This window comes from Stegostoma tigrinum, chromosome 21, assembly GCF_030684315.1.
Source record: "Stegostoma tigrinum isolate sSteTig4 chromosome 21, sSteTig4.hap1, whole genome shotgun sequence".
NCBI classification, from domain to species: domain Eukaryota; kingdom Metazoa; phylum Chordata; class Chondrichthyes; order Orectolobiformes; family Stegostomatidae; genus Stegostoma; species Stegostoma tigrinum.
Window position 1 is genome coordinate 10,358,372 of NC_081374.1, and position 19,479 is coordinate 10,377,850.

At 43.8% G+C, this 19,479-nt stretch overlaps 1 protein-coding gene across 10 annotated transcripts in view; it reads left to right on the forward strand.

The window, feature by feature from the left end:
• Positions 1 to 19,479, forward strand: part of plekha6 (pleckstrin homology domain containing, family A member 6) — a 351,695-nt gene that overhangs the window by 26,029 nt on the left and 306,187 nt on the right. The gene's annotated exons all lie outside the window — the stretch shown is intronic.

Below are 19,479 nucleotides of genomic sequence, written 5' to 3' on the forward strand. Positions count from 1 at the left end.
TGCTGCGTTGTATCCAGAGGTTGGTGGGGTGGTGTGTGAGAACGAGGGGGATCCTCTTTGGACGGTTGTGGCGGGGGCGGGGTGTGAGGGATGTTTTGCGGGAAATGCGGGAGACGCGGTCAAGGGCTTTCTCGACCACTGTGGGGGGAATGTTGCAGTCCTTGAAGAACTTGGACATCTGGGATGTGCGGGAGTGGAATGCCTCATCGTGGGAGCAGATGCGGCGGAGGTGGAGGAATTGGGAATAGGGGATGGAATTTTTGCAGGAGGGTGGGTGGGAGGAGGTGTATTCTAGGTAGCTGTGGGAGTCGGTGGGCTTGATATGGACATCAGTTACAAGCTGGTTGCCTGAGATGGAGACTGAGAGGTCCAGGAAGGTGAGGGATGTGCTGGAGATGGCCCAGTGAACTGAAGGTTGGGGTGGAAGGTGTTGGTGAAGTAGATGAATTGTTCGAGCTCCTCTGGGGAGCAAGAGGCAGCGCCGATACAGTCATCAATGTAATGGAGGAAGAGGTGGAGTTTGGGGCCTGCGTAGGTACGGAAGAGGGACTGTTCCACGTAACCTACAAAGAGGCAGGCATAGCTGGGGCCCATGCGGGTGCCCATGGCCACCCCCTTAGTCTGTAGGAAGTGGGAGGAATCGAAAGAGAAGTTGTTGAGGGTGAGTACGAGTTTGGCTAGGCGGATGAGGGTGTCGGTGGAGGGGGACTGGTCGGGCCTGCGGGACAGGAAGAAGGGGAGGGCCTTGAGGCCATCTGCATGCGGAATACAGGTGTATAGGGACTGGACGTCCATGGTGAAAATGAGGTGTTGGGGGCCAGGGAATTGGAAGTCCTGGAGGAGGTGTAGGGCGTGGGTGGTGTCAGGAACGTAGGTAGGGAGTTCCTGGACCAAAGGGGAGAAAATGGAGTCCAGATTTGTGCTACTGAGACGCTGCTGGGCCTGCTGTGTTCATCCAGCCTCACATTTCATTATCTTGGATTCTCCAGCATCTGGAGTTCCCATTATCACATTCCAGATCGGTGGAGATGAGTTCGGTGGGGCAGGAGCAGGCTGAGACGATGGGTCGACCAGGGCAGGCAGGTTTGTGGATTTTGGGAAGGAGATAGAAACGGGCTGTGCGGGGTTGGGGAACAATGAGGTTGGAGGCTGTGGGTTGGAGGTCCCCTGAGATGATGAGGTCATGGATGGTGTTGCAGATGATGGTTTGGTGCTCACGCCCACCACCTCCTCCAGGACTTCCAATTCCCTGTCCCCCAACACCTCATTTTCACCATGGACGTCCAGTCCCTATACACCTGTATTCCGCATGCAGATGGCCTCAAGGCCCTCCCCTTCTTCCTGCCCCGCAGACCCGACCAGTCCCCCTCCACCGACACACTCATCCGCCTAGCCGAACTTGTACTCACCCTCAACAACTTCTCTTTCGATTCCTCCCACTTCCTACAGACTAAGGGGGTGGCCATAGGCACCCGCATGGGCCCCAGCTATGCCTGCCTCTTTGTAGGTTACGTGGAACAGTCCCTCTTCCGCACCTACACAGGCCCCAAACCCCACCTCTTCCTCCATTACATTGATGACTGAATCGGCGCTGCCTCTTGCTCTCCAGAGGAGCTCGAACAGCTCATCCACTTCACCAACACCTTCCACTCCAACCTTCAGTTCACCTGGGCCATCTCCAGCACATCCCTCACCTTCCTGGACCTCTCAGTCTCCATCTCAGGCAACCAGCTTGTAACTGATGTCCATATCAAGCCCACCGACTCCCACAGCTACCTAGAATACACCTCCTCCCACCCACCCTCCTGCAAAAATTCCATCCCCTATTCCCAATTCCTCTGCCTCCACCGCATCTGCTCCCACGATGAGGCATTCCACTCCCGCACATCCCAGATGTCCAAGTTCTTCAAGGACCGCAACATTCCCCCCACAGTGGTCGAGAACGCCCTTGACCGCGTCTCCCGCATTTCCTGCAACACATCCCTCACACCCCGCCCCCGCCACAACCGCCCAAAGAGCATCCCCCTCGTTCTCACACACCACCTCACCAACCTCTGGATACAACGCAGCATCCTCCGACACTTCCGCCATCTACAATCCGACCCCACCACCCAAGACATTTTTCCATCCCCACCCCTGTCTGCTGTCCGGAGAGACCACTCTCTCCGTGACTCCCTTGTTCGCTCCACACTGCCCTCCAACCCCACCACACCCGGCACCTTCCCCTACAACCGCAGGAAATGCTACACTTGCCCCCACACCTCCTCCCTCACCCCTATCCCAGGCCCCAAGTTGACTTTCCACATTAAGCAGAGGTTCACCTGCACATCTGCCAATGTGGTATACTGCATCCACTGTACCCGGTGCGGCTTTCTCTACATTGGGGAAACCAAGCGGAGGCTTGGGGACTGCTTTGCAGAACACCTCCACTCGGTTCGCAATAAACAACTGCACCTCCCAGCCGCAAACCATTTCCACTCCCCCTCCCATTCTTTAGATGACATGTCCATCATGGGCCTCCTGCAGTGCCACAATGATGCCACCCGAAGGTTGCAGGAACAGCAACTCATATTCCGCTTGGGAACCCTGCAGCCCAATGGTATCAATGTGGACTTCACCAGCTTCAAAATCTCCCCTTCCCCCACCGCATCCCAAAACCAGCCCAGTTCGACCCTCCTCCCACTGCACCACACAACCAGCCCAGCTCTTCCCCTCCACCCACTGCATCCCAAAACCAGTCCAACCTGTCTCTGCCTCCCTAACCTGTTCTTCCTCTCACCCATCCATTCCTCCCACCCCAAGCCGCACCCCCAGCTACCTACTAACCTCATTCCACCTCCTTGACCTGTCCGTCTTCCCTGGACTGACCTATCCCCTCCCTACCTCCCCACCTATACTCTCCTCTCCACCTATCTTCTTTTCTCTCCATCTTGGGTCTGCCTCCCCCTCTCTCCCTATTTATTCCAGCTCCCTCTCCCCATCCCCCTCTCTGATGAAAGGTCTAGGCCCGAAACGTCAGCTTTTGTGCTCCTGAGATGCTGCTGGGCCTGCTGTGTTCATCCAGCCTCACATTTTGTTGTCGTAGGTTAAATGGGCTTCAGTTTGCTTTCACAAGTCAGCGCAACATCGAGGGCCGAAGGGCCTGTGGTGCGCTGTAGCGTTCTATGTTTCTATAGACCCCAACATGTAGGAACATCATTCCAGGAGTGGGGGGTCACCAGAAACGTCCCACCCAACATCCAGAACCAAGGCTTACAGTCTAATGTAGGTATTGAGGAGAGGAAATCTCTTCACTCAGAGACTGGTGAACCAATAGAATTTTCTGCCAAAGAAAGCAGTTGAGGTCAAAACAAGAAAGATTTAGATATAATTCTTGGGGTTAAAGTTATAAAAGGATATAAGGAGAAAACAGGAACAAGAGACAGTGTTTGATTATCGACCATGATTATGATGAATGGTGGAGCAGACTCGAAGGGCTGAATGGCCTACTGTTTCTGTTTTCGATATTTCACTGCACCCCTTTTCTATGTTTCAACTAAGAAGTTAATTTAAAACTTACCCTTATTCTGTCTCTGTTGGGAAATATTAATATTCTATATTACAAAAATATTCCTGTTTGAGACATCTTGGAGCTCTGATTCAGACAGCTACAGTTGCTTTCAGAATAAATTATGTTCTGTCAAATGCTGACTAATATCACACCAAACCTGAGAACACAGAGTGCAGGTCCTCTTAATGCTTCCTGTCTGTCTCCATCCAATTATTACTGTTCACATTTATCATCTGTGATGAGGTTTAGATGCACTTTCAACAATACAGTAATAATTCCTCACATGACAGTTATGTGGCTAAGTCCCTGTACTGGAGACCATTGATAACAATCAGAAGAGCCTGGACAATTTAAGTAGCTGTGTTGAGGCTGGAGAGCTGAATTGTCATGTTTTTGAATGGATGGTGATGTGGATCACTCTGTGAATTGTGAAACATGAGCTCACAATGGTGAATGCCTATTGGCAATGAGAAGAAATAGATTCCACTCTGATTAGGAGCACTCAGGCACAGGTATCTAATCAGCACTAGTCACTTATTGTTCAGCAGATTGATTACTGTGCTGTTTCTCAAAGGTGCCTGACTCCAGTGCATACATTTTCACTGATGAGGCTGGACTTAACCATTTGTACAATTATCTTTAAAGCATTGAGGCATTGGAACAAATTCTGAGTACAGTGTTGATTATTTTGAGAGTGATCACCTTGCATTTGGAAAGGTGCATGAAATTAAATATTTAATTAACAAAGTGACCAGTTTGGAGGTGATCTAAGCTAAGTCAGCACAGTTATTAAACAATCAATACAAGATTGGGGCAAACAAAATTAAACTTCAAAGAGAGCAGAATATTTACCACCTCTCTCTCTCTTTTGTCTCTCTAGATTTCTGATGTCATTGTGTTGCTCTTATGTTGATTAATATTTCATGAATGTGTCAGTCACTAAGTCACTCTTATGTTTCTCTGTGTGGTTCTATGTCTCTCTGGGTCCCTTGATTTCTTGACTGTCTCCCTTCGTTGTGTGTGTGTGTGTGTGTGTGTGTGTGTGTAGTTTTTAAGTGTTAGTCAGTTCTATAGTCTACAGTCCTGGACCTATTTACTATCCTTCAGAAAATAATAATATCTCTTAGTTAGTGTTACTGTAGCCATTCTGCTGGTATGGCATGGCATCCTCTCAGTATGGAATGGCCTTAGCAAGGACTTCCGGTCTTGGGGTAATTCCTTTGCGATCCCCCAGCCTCATGAACCTTGAGGTGAAGCCTGACACAGACTGGAGCCTAGGTGCTATGATGGTCTGAATTGGAAGACTGCTGTTCTGGACTTTTATTTCTGCAATGCTGAACTTTTTAGTTCCCTAGTTTTTTGGGATCTTGTAAATAAAGAAGTTGTACCTAGGTACCTTTGTACATCAGATGGAGCTGTAAGTGGTGACTTATAAACTTTTCACTGTACTCATTTGAGTGCATGGGACAATGAAGCTAATTCACATTCTAATTCTAAATGACTTTTTTATTGCTTAAATTTATGGCTTTTCTATCAAAAACTGGTTAATCGTTCATCACTTAACACAAATAAACCCCTTAGAATAGTATCAGAGATAATGGGAACTGCAGATGCTGGAGAATTCCAAGATAATAAAATGTGAGGCTGGATGAACACAGCAGGCCAAGCAGCATCTCAGGAGCACCTCTCTGATGAAGGGTCTAGGCCCGAAATGTCAGCTTTTGTGCTCCTGAGATGCTGCTTGGCCTGCTGTGTTCATCCAGCCTCACATTTTATTCCCTTAGAATAGTGTTAAGAGTGAATGGCAGCAATCCTACTCAAAGAAGACCCTAGCAGAATGAGATACCAGCTACAGACATCTGTTACACAGTGGCGTGACTAATATCCTCAAATGTGAAGAAAACACCATCAAGAATCCATCACCGCCTGAACAGAAGAACAAAGAAACATCAACAAACTCGGAGAAAGCTGCAGAAACCCAGCAGGCCTGGCAGCATCTGTGGAGAGAGAAATAGAGTTAACGTTTCGAGTCCAGTATGACTCTTCTTTAGAAACCTTCTGACTCTTTTGCAGGGTTCTGAAGAAAATCTGTACCAGACTCAAAATGTTAGCTCTGTTTCTCTGTTCCCAGATGCTGCCAGACCTGCTGAGTTTCTCCATTATTCTCTGTGTTTGTTTAAACTTTTCAGCATCTATAATATTTGGCCTTTCTCTAAAGAGGAAACGTGAGTTACTTCTGTAAGAGAGTACAAGCTTTGACAATAGATAATATAAACTAGTCAGCAGGTGCAGTAACTCAGTCAATGATCCATCGGATCCTGGAAGGACTAAAACAGCACTCAGCAAATCAGTCATTTGGAAGCAAAATAAATTTTGACTGAATAATGAAATGTTTAAACGTGCAAAAAAGTGGGATGCTGTTATTTCGATGTTCGGAGACATGGATAGAGCAGGGACAGGAATGGTTGTTGCACGTTCCAGGGTTTAGATGTTTCAGTAAGATCAGGGAAGGTGATAAAAGAGGTGGAGGTGTGGCATTGTTGGTCAAGGACAGTATTACGGCGGCAGAAAGGACGTTTGATAAAAACTTGTTTACTGAGGTAGTATGGACTGAGGTTAGAAACAGGAAGGGAGAGGTCATCCTGTTGGGAGTTTTCTACAGGCCTCTGAAAAGTTCCAGAGATGGAGAGAAAGGGATTGCAAAGATGATTCTGGATAGGAGCGAAAGCAACAAGGTGGCTATGGGTGACTTTAACTTTCCAAATATTGACTGAGATGCTATAGTTTGAGTACTTGAGATGGGTCAGTTTTTGTCCAATGTGTGCAGGAGAGTTTCCTGACACAGTATATAGATAGCCCAACAAGAGGTGAGGCCATATTGGATTTGGTACTGGGTAATGAACCAGGCCAAGCGTTAGATTTGGAAGTAGGTGGGCAATTCGGTGATAGTGACCACAATTCGGTTACGTTTACTTTAGTGATGGAAAGGCATAGGTATATACTCCAGAGCAGGAGTTATAGCTGGGGAAAGGCAATTAAGAGGCAATTAGGCAAGATTTAAGATGCATAGGATGGGGAAGGAAACTGCAGGGGCTGGACACAATTGAAATGTGGAGCTTATTCAAGGAACAGCTACTGTGTGTCCTTGATAAGTATGTACCTTGATAAGGCAGGGAGGAAGTGGTCGAGCGAGGGAAGTAAAGAAGTTGAATCTCTTGTCAAGTGGAAGAAGGAGGCTTATGTAAAGATGAGGCTTGAAGGCTCTGTTAGGGTGCTTGAGAGTTACAAGTTAGCTGAGGAGGACCTAGAGAGAGCTAAGAAGACCCAGGAGGGGACATGAGAAGTCTTTGGCAGGTGGGATCAAGGAAAACCCTAAAGCTTTCTATACGTATGTCATGAATAAAAGAATGACCAGACTAAGATTAGGGCCAGTCAAGGACAGTAGTGGGAAGTTGTGTGTGGAGTCCGAAGAAATAGGAGAGGCGCTAAATGAATATTTTTCGTCAGTATTCACACATGTAAAAGATAATGTTGTCGAGGAGAATACTGAGATACAGGCTATTAGATTAGACAGATTGAGGTTCATAAGGAGGAGGTGTTACCAGTTCTGGAAAGTGTGAAAATGGATAAGTCCCCTGTGCCGGATGAGATTTAACGTTGAATTCTCTGGGCAGCTAGGGATGAGATTGCAGAGCCTTTGGCTTTGATCTTTATGTCGTCATTGTCTACAGGAACAGTACCAGAAGACTGGAGGATAGCAAATGTTGTCCCCTTGTTCAAGAAGGGGAGTAAAGACAACCCTGGTAATTATAGACTAGTGAGCCTTACTTCGGTTGTGGGTAAAGTGTCGAAAAGGATTATAACAGATAGGATTTATAACCATCGAGAAAGGAATAATTTGATTAGGGATAGTCAACACGGTTTTGTGAAGGGTAGGTCGCGCCTCACAAATTATGGAATTGTTTGAGAAGGTGACCAAACAGTTGGATGAGTATAAAGCAGTTGATGTAGTGTATGTGGATTTCAGTAAAGCATTTGATAAGGTTCCCCACAGTTGGCTATTGCAGAAAATATGGAGTCATGGAATTGAGCGTGATTCAGCAGTTTGGATCAGGAACTGGCTAGCTGTAAGAAGACAGAGGATGGTGATTGATAGGAAATGTTCATCCTGGAGTTCAGTTATTCGTGGTGTACTGCAAGGATCTGTTTTGGGGCCACTGCTGTTTCTCATTTTTATAAATGATCTGGATGAGGGTGTAGAAGGATGGGTTAGTAAATTTGCGGATGATACTAAAGTCAATGGAGTTGTGGATAGTGCGGAAGGATGTTGCAGGTTACAGAGGGACATAGATAAGCTGCAGAGCTGGGCTGAGAGGTGGCAAGTGGAGTTTAATGTGGAAAAGTGTGAGATGATTCACTTTGGAAGGAGTAACAGGAATACAGAGTACTGGGCTAATGGTAAGGTTCTTGGTAGTGTGGATGAGCAGAGAGATCTCAGTGTCCATGCACATAGATCCCTGAAAGTTGCCACCCAGATTGATAGGGTTGTTAGGAAGGTGTACAGTGTGTTAGGTTTTATTGTTAGAGGGATTGAGTTTTGGAGCCATGAGGTTATGTTGCAGCTGTACAAAACTCTGGTGCGGCCGCACTTGGGGTATTGCGTACAGTTCTGGTCACCGCATTATAGGAAGGATGTGGAAGCTTTGGAAAGGGTGCAGAGGATGTTGCCTGGTGTGGAGGGAAGGCCTTATGAGGAAAGGCTGAGGGACTTGAGGCTGTTTTCATTAGAGAGAAGAAGGTTAAGAGGTGACTTAATAGAGACATACAAGATGATCAGAGGATTAGATAGGGTGGACAGTGAGAGCCTTTTTCCTCGGATGGAGATGGCGAGCACGAGGAGACATAGCTTTAAATTGACGGGTGATAGATAGGACAGATGTCAGAGGTAGGTTCTTTACTCAGAGAATAGTAAGGGCGTGGAATGCCCTGCCTGCAACAGTAGTAGACTTGCCAACTTTAAGGGCATTTAAATGGTCATTGGATAAACATATGGATGATAATAGAATAGGTTAGATGGGCTTCAAATTGGCTTCACAGGTCGGTGCAACATCGAGGGCTAAAGGGCCTGTACTGCGCTGATATGTCCTATGTTCTAAATTAATGAGAGAAGAAAGTGAGATGTGTGAATTCTGCATCTTGTGGAAAAAGGTGTAAAACACACCAAGAAGAAGGGCCAAGGGGAAAGGCAAGATGGTGCAAAACTGCCATCTTATGTTTTTATGTTGGGAAGATAGATTTAAGCAACCACAAATGCTTTAAAATTAATTTTAAAACTTTATGGAAGTAATACCTTTGCAATGCATGGATGAAATATGCTTTTACAATAAAAAAAGTTTCAAAGTAGATCTGCATTAAGAAACTTAAAGACAGCACAAAACAACAGCTGGTTAATGTATTAGAGGATCTTATCTTGCTTTACCAGTAATTAAAATTTAATTCTAATTTCAAACATGTTTTAACATCTTGGTCAGTTACTCCTAGCATTAAAGGATTTGAAAACTTCTTGGGGGTGTTTGTCATACAATTGTTTGGAGTGTTTGTATTATATGAAGCTGACAGGTTCTGATGATCTTCTGAAGTAAGTTGGCCCTTTTGCTTCCTGAATGTTGAACAATTGACTTGAAATCACAGTTCAAACAGCAGAATTTAAATTACTTTTCTAAACTTCCATAATTTTAAATTAGCCATTTAATTTAAACAAAATAATGGAGAAAGTTACTAATTGTCCAAGCAGATTCAAGCCTACAGCTAATTCAGATGAAGAGTCCGCATGGAAGAAGCAATTTATGAGATGCAGAATTACTTCAGCCTACACATCAAATGACAAGCTGGGTACATTACAACATTACTTTATTCTGTAGGACGTGTTGACAACTCCACTAGTGGATTTTATACACTGTCTGAATTTTGTGATTTGATTTGATTTATCATGTGTACTGAGACACATTAAAAAGTGTTGTCTTCAGTGCTTTATAGGCAAATTGTATTATACAAGGGAATCAGGGAGTAGACCGGATTTGTGAATACAGTCGTGAATCTGGGGCATTGCACCAGAACTAATTAGAGACAGGATTGGCATTGGAATGTCTGAATTTTAGAATCTCAGGAAGACCTCACTTTGGATAAAGCTTTTCAGATTGTGTTGCTATGTTAGACACTGAGAATCAGAACAGACACAGGAAAGGTCAGGGAATGAAAAGGCCAATTTACTTCAGAAGATCATACAAGTGTGAGGTGATGCATTTTGGTAGGACAAGTGTGAGGTGATACACTTTGGTAGGAGTAACCGGAAGGCAAAGTACTGGGCTAATGGTGAGATTCTTGGTAGTGTAGATGAGCAGAGGGATCTCGGTGTCCATGTACACAGATCCTTGAAAGTTGCCACCCAGGTTGACAGGGCTGTTAAGAAGGCATACAGTGTTTTAGCTTTTATTAATAGAGGGATCGAGTTCCGGAACCAAGAGGTTATGGCGAAGCTGTACAAAACTCTGGTGTGGCCGCACTTGGAGTATTGTGTACAGTTTTGGTCACTGCATTATAAGAAGGATGTGGAAGCTTTGGAAAGGGTGCAGAGGAGATTTACTAGGATATTGCCTGGTATGGAGGGAAGGTCTTACGAGGAAAGGCTGAGGGACTTTCGTTAGAGAGAAGAAGGTTGAGAGGTGACTTAATTGAAACATATAAAATAATCAGAGGGTTAGACAGGGTGGATAGGGAGAGCCTTTTTCCTAGGATGGTGACGGCGAGCACAAGGGGCCACAGCTTTAAATTGAGGGGTGAAAGATATAGGACAGATGTCAGATGTAGGTTCTTTACTCAGAGAGTAGTAAGGGAATGGAATGCTTTGCCTGCAACGGTAGTAGATTCGCCAACTTTAGGTACATTTAAGTCGTCATTGGACAAGCATATGGACGTACATGGAATAGTGTAGGTTAGATGGGCTTGAGATCGGTATGACAGGTTGGCACAACATCGAGGGCCAAAGGGCCTGTACTGTGCTCTAATGTTCTATGTAAACCTGTCAACATCATAAGGTACAAACACTCCAAACAATTGTATGACAACAATCCCAACAAATTTTCAAATCTATTAATGCTTGGAGTCACTGACTAAGATGTATAGCAAAACAAAACCCAACCTAAACAAAAACAATCTCCATTTCCATCACAAAAATGCCACTTTTTCCAAAAAATGTGGGGACGGGGGACTAATGGGTAATGACCCTATTAATGTTGTAGATCCTACAGCTACAGGTATAGGTGCAGAACTCTTTCAGAAAAAACCAAAAGGACACATGAAACCAATATATTATGCATCTAGAGCTTTATTCACAGAAACAAGTGCAAGTGAATGATTTTCAGAGTATGTACTTGGTCTGAATGTCCTTATACAGACAGACTGTAAACCAATGGTCTCCCTCTTGGATGAAGAAGAGTTGGTAAAGGTGCCTTCACAGATAAGGACAATTTTATTTTCACCTCTTAAGGTTTGGCTATGGGACCAAACACATACAAAGTGGGCTGAAAAGAACCAGCATGTGTCCTCTACAGGGTGACTGTGGACAGCCTCACAGTGGCTGGTGAAAGGTTTACCTGGTGAGCTTAATTTGAGCCCAGTGGCCAGCAAAACAGTATAAACTCAGTCAAATCAGAAAGAAGCAAGCAATGACCCAGAGTGCATTAACACCCACTGCTATTGTGTCAAACGTTGGGCAGACATAAAGACCCAACATCTTGACTGTGAAGACTTACTTCAAAGATCAATAAAGTCTCACTGTTATGGATGACCGCTTGGCATTGGGTGACAGACTGGTCAAGTTGGGTCTGTAAAGTAGCCAGGGATCACAAAAGAAATAGAAAATCTCAAAATTGATTGTAAAATGTTCTGAGCACAGACCTGATCACACAGACCATTAGTTCTGACTACCTGCCCTACTAGAGCTTAGCAATGTTTGTGAAGAGACCCATTTACATTCAAGGTATACCCTCCTCTAATCACTACTGATTTATATCGCATGGTGTATTGATGTAAAAAGAAAGACATCACCACTGATGTAGTTGTCAGAATTTTGTACTGAATTGTTATGAAGTATTTGCTGCTCATGGAATCCCTGATGTAGTTGTATATGATAATGGAGCATAATTTTCTCGTGAGGCTGTTGACAGGATTTATAGCCATTTTCAGATTCCGACACATAACTAGCTCACCGGGGTACCTACAGTCTGATGGAGAAGTTGAACAAAGGGTACAAATTGTTGAATCCCTGTTGAAGGAAATACACTTACTTCGATCCAGCTTTGCTGAACCATCTTTCCAGTCTACTCCAATGTGATTTATCCACCATCACAATTATTAATGGGGAGAAAGCTGAAAACTCAGCTTCTCTTTCCAAACAGGTTCACTACACAGATGAATCCCAAATGTAACAAGAATGTTTACTGTAAAGAACAGCATTATCAATATCTACAAAATTATTAAATACCACAAACATAGTGTTCAGGGATGTGTAGATAGATGGGTTACATAGGGATTGGTCAGGGTGGGATATTCTGGGGGTTGGTGTGGACTTGTTGGGATGAAGGGCCTGTTCCCACATTATAGTGATTCTATTCTATTCTATCACCATACCAAACAGTTGCCAAGTTTGGGCCTAGGGTAATGAGTGTGGATGAGAAGGTCTCAATGGAAATGATAAAGTGATACAAGTACTGATGATCCAGCAATTTCATACTTTGGTGTGCGTTGGAGGGAAGTGTTAATTGCAGAAATCTACTATCACTGCACAATCATAGCTCAGTACTGCCCCATCATGAGAACAATTGTTCATGATCCACTCTGATATCAGAACAACATTTGAATCCAGCATCTGCAAGCCAGTGATACACCAAACCTTTAAGCCCAACACATACATTCCGGAAGAATCAGCAAGCCTCCAGACTGTTTACATTTATAAAGTTAATTAGATATTCTGGTTGGGGGTGGAAGTGGCAGATTGCTTAAGTGGTAAACTTGATATACTTGTTTAAGCAATTATCTGGTCATGGAACGTAACTGGGGAGGGGGTTGGTGGAGGAGAGATGTTGTGTAAAGCGGTTGGTCTGCACTCAGAAGCTTTGAAATAGCTCCTCCCACTGATATACAAGTGGCTGTTTCTGGAAGGAGCTGGTTAATTTGTCTTTAGTCGATCCTATAACCATGTAGTATAGGCCTCGTTACTATCTCTTAGGGGATAATAATGTCTCTTACTTATCACTAACGTAGCTAACCAGCCTCAACCTAATATGACTTCTTGTCTTACCATTTTGTAATAAACTACTGCTTGTTGCTCAAATGTATTGCATCTTCTGGGGAAAAAAAATTAGTAATTAATCCTCCATTACTAAATATTAATAAAAGCCCTGGCAACTAGTATTAAGGGTGGGGAGATTTCTGCAATTAACACTTCCCTCCAACGCACACCAAAGTATGAAATTGCTGGATCATCAGTACTAGTACCCAAGAATCTACCAGAACCTCTTGCCAGCCATATCCAATGATTGCACCATTTGTGTTCTTAATCTGTATCTCTCTCTCTCTGTCTTCCCCCCCCCGCCAACTGTCCCACTCCCTACATCTCTCTCCCTCAGGCTCTTTTTTCCTTTCCTTTTCATCCTTGTTTTCCTGGTGTGTCTGTATCCGTGATGCTATTTTTCCGTGTCCTCTGTTGTCATATGCTATGGCCCTTCAGCTCTGAGACCTTTTTTCTGTAGATTATTTCTGATTTTGAGAAATACACATTAGCCCGCTAAGTGACTGAGCAAATGTTTCTCTGCCTGTCACGCCAGAGGTTTGAGCTGATGAGTTGCTTATGCTGTATGACAGCAATTGTCACACTAAAATAGTTACTTCAATAAGCAATATGTTGATGCGTTAGCCTGTCACTCCAGGGACTCACTCCCTCCTCTTCCATCTCCAGTCTGATAATAGTTGCAAGGTGAGAGCTCCCATCTGTGTCAGACATTGTAAAATTAACTTATATTTGTGAACTGCCTCATCTCATAAAATTTATTGCCTGTTAAGTTAATTCTCCTAACTCTCACTTTGATTTGCTCAGGTTAATTTTCCTTGTGTGTTCTGGGAACACCATTAAAATAACTTGGCCCTGTCTCTCAGGCATAGATTTATACTTCATCTAAAACTAATTAGCACAGTGGAATTTACCTCCACTTGCTCCTAATCAGATTAGAGAAAAAACTGTGTGCAGCTGACTGAATGGCTCAGAAGAGGCAGAGTGATGAGTGTGTACTGTGATTGCATTGAAGTGATTTAAAATGTTACAGATGTGCAAACCAACAGAGATAGGCTATAATCTCTGGGGTGCATGTTTCTAACCAGCAACCTCGCTCAGAAAGGTTTTATTACAACACTTAAAGAACACTCAGATAAGTACACAAATAGGAAGAGTTTCAAGGTATATGGGCCAGGAGCAGGTGAGTGCGGCTAGTTTAGTTCAGGATTATGTTTGGCATGGACTCGTTGGAACAAACCTTCTGTTTCTGTGCTGTATGACTCTATGATTTAGATTGATGTTTTGTAGGATTTAATCTATGGGCCCTGGTGTCAAAATGCTAAATCTCCTCTGAATTGGAGAGAAGTCTAATTGATTAGTAGTTCTGGACTTGGGGGCCTGATTTCTTTGGACGTTGTAGGAAGAGACGGTGGCTAGAGTTCATGTCGTTGAACTTGGCCTAGAGGTCGAGGATATTGCTTTGACAATGTTGGGTTCAAGTCCCACCATGAAAGCTGATGAAGTTAAATATAATGGTGCCATGAAACTGCAACTGATTATTGTAAAACCCACTGAGTCAACAACTTTTTTTGGGAAGAAAATTTGCTGTCCTTGCCTGGTTTGGCCTGCATGTGACTCCAGACCAAGAGCAATGTTGCTGACTGTTAACTGCCCCCTGAAGTGGCCTAGCAATCCACTCAGTTCAAGGGTATTTACAGATAGGGCAGTAAATGCTGGCCTTGTTAGTGATGCCCACTTAAAGTCATACAGATGTACAGCATGCAAACTGACGCTTCGGTCCAACTCGTCCACGCTGACCAGATATCCTAAATAAATCTAATCCCATTTGCCAGGGTTTGGCCCACATCCCTCTGGTTCCTTCCTATTCATGCACCCATCCAATACCTTTTAAATATTGCAAATACTTGTATCCTGCTGAGTGGGAAATTGAACCCTGATCTCCTGTGTGACTGACGGGGATATTAACTGATGTGTCAAGGAGTTCAGTACATTTTATGAATGAATAAAGAATGAAAAGAAAAGATTCCCTTATTTAGGTACCTGACCTTCATCAACCTCAGGATGCCCTGAATCAGTACTTTACAGGCAATGTGGAATTTTTAAAGTGTTGTAATATGTGAAATGTGACAGCCAATTTATGCACAGCAAACTCCATCCTACAGCAATATAATAATTTCCAGTTATTTGAGGAATATATGTTGGCCAGGAATTACGTTGATTTAATGTTTGATTGATCTGTGTTAGATTGTGTGTGTCTGTTTACTATCAATATTGTCTTTGCTTGATCAATTAATCCTGAGTTGTACACTCAGAGTTTAGTAAACAAACTGTAGAAGGAGGTGTAATTCAGAACTGAAGTTTGGAGCAGATATTTTAAAGCACTGTGAATACAACCTGTTACACACTTAGAAATTAGAGTTATTCCTGCCTAGGTAATGAATGGCTTCACTTGCTTTCAGGCAAAGCATAGGATCCTTTGCATCCGCTGAGAGGGCTGACAGGATTCAATGTCATATTCATAAGCTGCAACTGTGTGTGTGTGTGTGTGTGTGTGTGTGTGTGTGTGTGTTTGCGTATATACAGGGATAGGGTGGATGCTGTTTGGAGAGTCTTTCACTCTCTGCGCTTTAGGGATTCTATGATTCTGTCTTTTATTTAGATTTTCCCCCATCACGTGTTTGGATATCTTTCTCCTAGATCAAATGAATTAATGTTTTAAAAGGAGCCAATTTGAAGAGCTTTCTTGAGTGTACAAAAATGTGAGTTCAACATGAGAAGAAATAATAAGGCTTCACACAGGATTAGAAATGAGAAGTGAGCCCATAAAAAGGTAAACATTAAACAATATATGGATAATAAAATGTGAGGCTGGATGAACAGAGCTCTCTGATGAAGGGTCTAGGCCCGAAACGTCAGCTTTTGTGCTCCTGAGATGCTGCTCGGCCTGCTGTGTTCATCCAGCCTCACATTTTATTATCTTGGAATCTCCAGCATCTGCAGTTCCTATTATCTCTGAAACAATATATGGATCAGTCTTTGGGCCATTTGTAAAGAATGGTTAGCAGAAAGTTGATAGTTAAGCAGTTGATTTCAGGATTCCTGGTTTTTTGAATTTAGTCAAAATTCTTTTGCTGTTTATCCTTTTGATGGTGGCTGCCTGGTAGCAATCAGAACACGGGAGCCCTTTTTGGTTCTGTTTTTGTTAGACTGGCTTGCTGGCTAGTGGACTCCTAGCAATCAGAGTGAAAAGAGTACTTTAGCTGCAATGCAGGGGTGACTGGTGGGTGGTTTTTCAACTGTGACTTTTACAGCAAATAAGCACGCACACCCAAGATAATACACTGGAGTACTGCCGCCCATTCATATATATGAGCTCCTCAGCTGACTAGCAGATCTTCTACTACTGCCACACACAGATCAGGGCTGAGCTGACTCTTAACTCCTGTTCTTTTTTGTATTCTTGAAAGGGGAAGGCACAAAACAGGTCTTATGCTCAGATTTGTCTCTTTTCTCCCGTCACGTTCACATTGCTGACGCTAACTCCTGTTTAGTTTGTCACATGTATCTCCCCTTTAAGTCTATTCCTTTGAAGCTTTCTTGACGCCTCACCAGATTAATATACAAGGCTCTCTCGAAATATACAAGCTCTGACCTCTTAGTTTTCTCCTTTCTTTTAAAAATGAAACATATTGTAATTAGAACTTCAGTATGTCTGTAAGTTATTCGAGGTTCCTCCATTGTCAAGATACAGTGTGGCAATCTCTCAGTACAGCACCAAAGGTTGGTTTAGATTTTTGAGCAGTGGGAATCGAACTGGAGCCTTCAGAAGCATGGGCTTTTGCCTCTACCACCATCGCAGGCTGTGAGTTCCAGATTTCCACCAAGAAAATTTTTCCTCACATCTCCTCTAGACCTCCTACCCCTTACTGTAAATCTGTGCCCCCCCACCGTAGTCCTTGATCCCTCCATCAAGGGGTTACATCTCATCCTGTCTTCTCTGTGTATGTCCCTTGCAATTTGATAAATCTCAATCATATTCGCCCTCAGTCTCCTCTGCTCTAAGGAAAACAATTCCAGTCTGCCTAATCTTTCCCGAAACCCTCCATTGTCATGCGAAAGAGATGTTGGTATTGGGTTTTAGAGCACAGGAGGTGGTTAGAAACCTGGATGAATCTCTTCCTTTGATTAGCATCTGTTTAGTTAATGGCTTCTGAAACTTTAAACTGTAAAACCTTTGCTTCAGCCAATTCACAATTGCAACAGAAATGTTTTTTGTAGTGCCTTTAATGTGGTTTCAGGCAGCAAGATGAGTCATTGAAACACGATCAGACAAAAATGGACAGGGTTATTGATTGCCAGATGAATAATCTGTGTTGACTTCATGCAAGTACAATATCTGTCTCCCAGATACATCGGTTCTGAAGCCAGATGAACAGATTTCCCATTTTCTTTAAAATATTTGGCAACTGTTTCTTTTGTGTTGCCCACACCAATTTCTTGAATTTGTTTGAATCATAGAAACCCAGACCAGAGAAGGAGGCCACTTGGCTCATTGTATCTCCGTTGGGCTGTCAGCGAGCAATTGTGTTTTTTTAATTGAAGATATTATGAAAGGGCCTTGTGGTGTGGAGGTAGTGTCCTTACCTCAGAGCCAGGAGACCCGGGTTTACATCCCACCTGCTCTAGAGACGTGTCATAACTTCTTTGAACCGGTTGATGAGAAATTAGCCACAAAAACAACCCTTATTATGGCACACTTCAGGTGCAGTTGGGATTTGAATTTAGGCCTCCTTGCTCAGAGATAGTGACACTACCATTGGACCCTAAAGATGAAATTGCCATACAGGTAGCTCTGCTATAATGCGTGTTTCTTTAACATTAATTAGTTGTAACCTACTTGATGAATAGTGGACACTGGATAATGCAAACTTTCTGCTCTACAGGTATAATGATTTTCTATAAAGCAAAGTCACACAAGAATGTAACTATTGCATTCGAGGGGAAACTATCTGTAGTTGTTACTAGACCATAGGGCTGATCGGTCATTAGAGAGGAAGATGATTGGTGGAGGGTCCCTTAGGATTAACCTTCGGGTCACAGGTGACGAGAGAGATTAAGAAAGAGAGTCTTTCATGGTAACCTCGTTGTTGGTGTCACTCTGCATCACAAACCAGCTGTCCAGCCAACTGAGCTGTCATAAGTTAACTGGATCCAAGCTTGAAGGGGATGCGGATAACAAAACACAAAACATTTACTTGGCAGAGATTTTCATCTCTTGCCCGCAGTTTTCCTTGTAGTGTATAGTTCCGCTGTTTTTGAAAACAAATAACTAAATTAGCTACTAAATCTTCTCTGCACCTTAAAGGGCCATCCCCGCCTCTTTATAGATATTTTCCTAACCGCAACCTGAGATGTTACCATACACATGTGGAGAAGTCGGGACTTGAAACCAGGTCTCCTGGCTCAGGGGCAGAGACATTACCACTGTACCACAAAGAATCCTCGCTTTGTGTCTATTTTCAATCAACCTGAGGGATATGCGATGACATACCTCTGAAGCAGTTGAACCTGGACCCTCTGGTCCCGAGGCAGGGTCATTACCAATGGGCTGCAGTTCCCTGTTATTTCTCCTCTTTATGCTTACACAGACAATTAATGAATTAACACCCATCACCTCTTTGTTGATGGTAAACTTTTCGCAGTACTCCTGTATCTCTGTACTTGAATACACATGATGGTAAAGGATATTCTATTCCATGTTTATCTAGCACTAACATTCAGTTTAGTCGCACTTCCGCATTTATTTTTGCCTGAAATCCTGTAAATTCTTCATCTTAGAGTTACCTGTCCAACTCCCTTTTAAAAATTATTTATAGAACTGGCTTCCAACAACTTTTTCGGATCAAGCGTTCCAGGATCTCTCTGAAGTTACGTCCTCTCATTTTTCCTTTCCTCCGGACTTTTTGCCAATGGTTTTGAAAGCCTGGCCTCCACTTCTTGACCAAGCCATCAAAGGTAACGGTTTTTACTCAATTGGTGACTATCATAGAATCCCTGCAGTGGGGAAGCAGGCCACACCGACCCTCTGAATAGCATCCTAACCCTGCATTTCCCATGGCTCATCCAACTAGCCTGCACATCCCAGGACACTATAGGCAATTTAGCCATGGCCAATCCACCTTACCTGCCCATCTTTGGACTGTGGAAGGAAACCAGAGCACCAGAGGAAACCCACACAGACACTGGGAGAATGTGCAGACTCCACACAGACAGTCACCCGAGGGTGGAATTGAACCTGGGTCCCTGGGCACTGTGAGGCAATAATGCTAACCACTGAGCCACCGTGCCACCCTGATTACTTAATCTCCTAATCCCTGATGAGTCATTCATACTCTGTCTAGATAAATCAATGCTTTGAGGGATTTCATTTGAGAAACAGAAGAATCCCCATTGATAACAAGGTGTGGAGCTGGAGGAACACAGCAGACCAGGCAGCACCAGAGGAGCAGGAAAGCTGATGTTACGGGTCTGGACCCTTCTTCAGAAACCTTTCTGATGCTACCTAGCCTGCTGTGTTCCT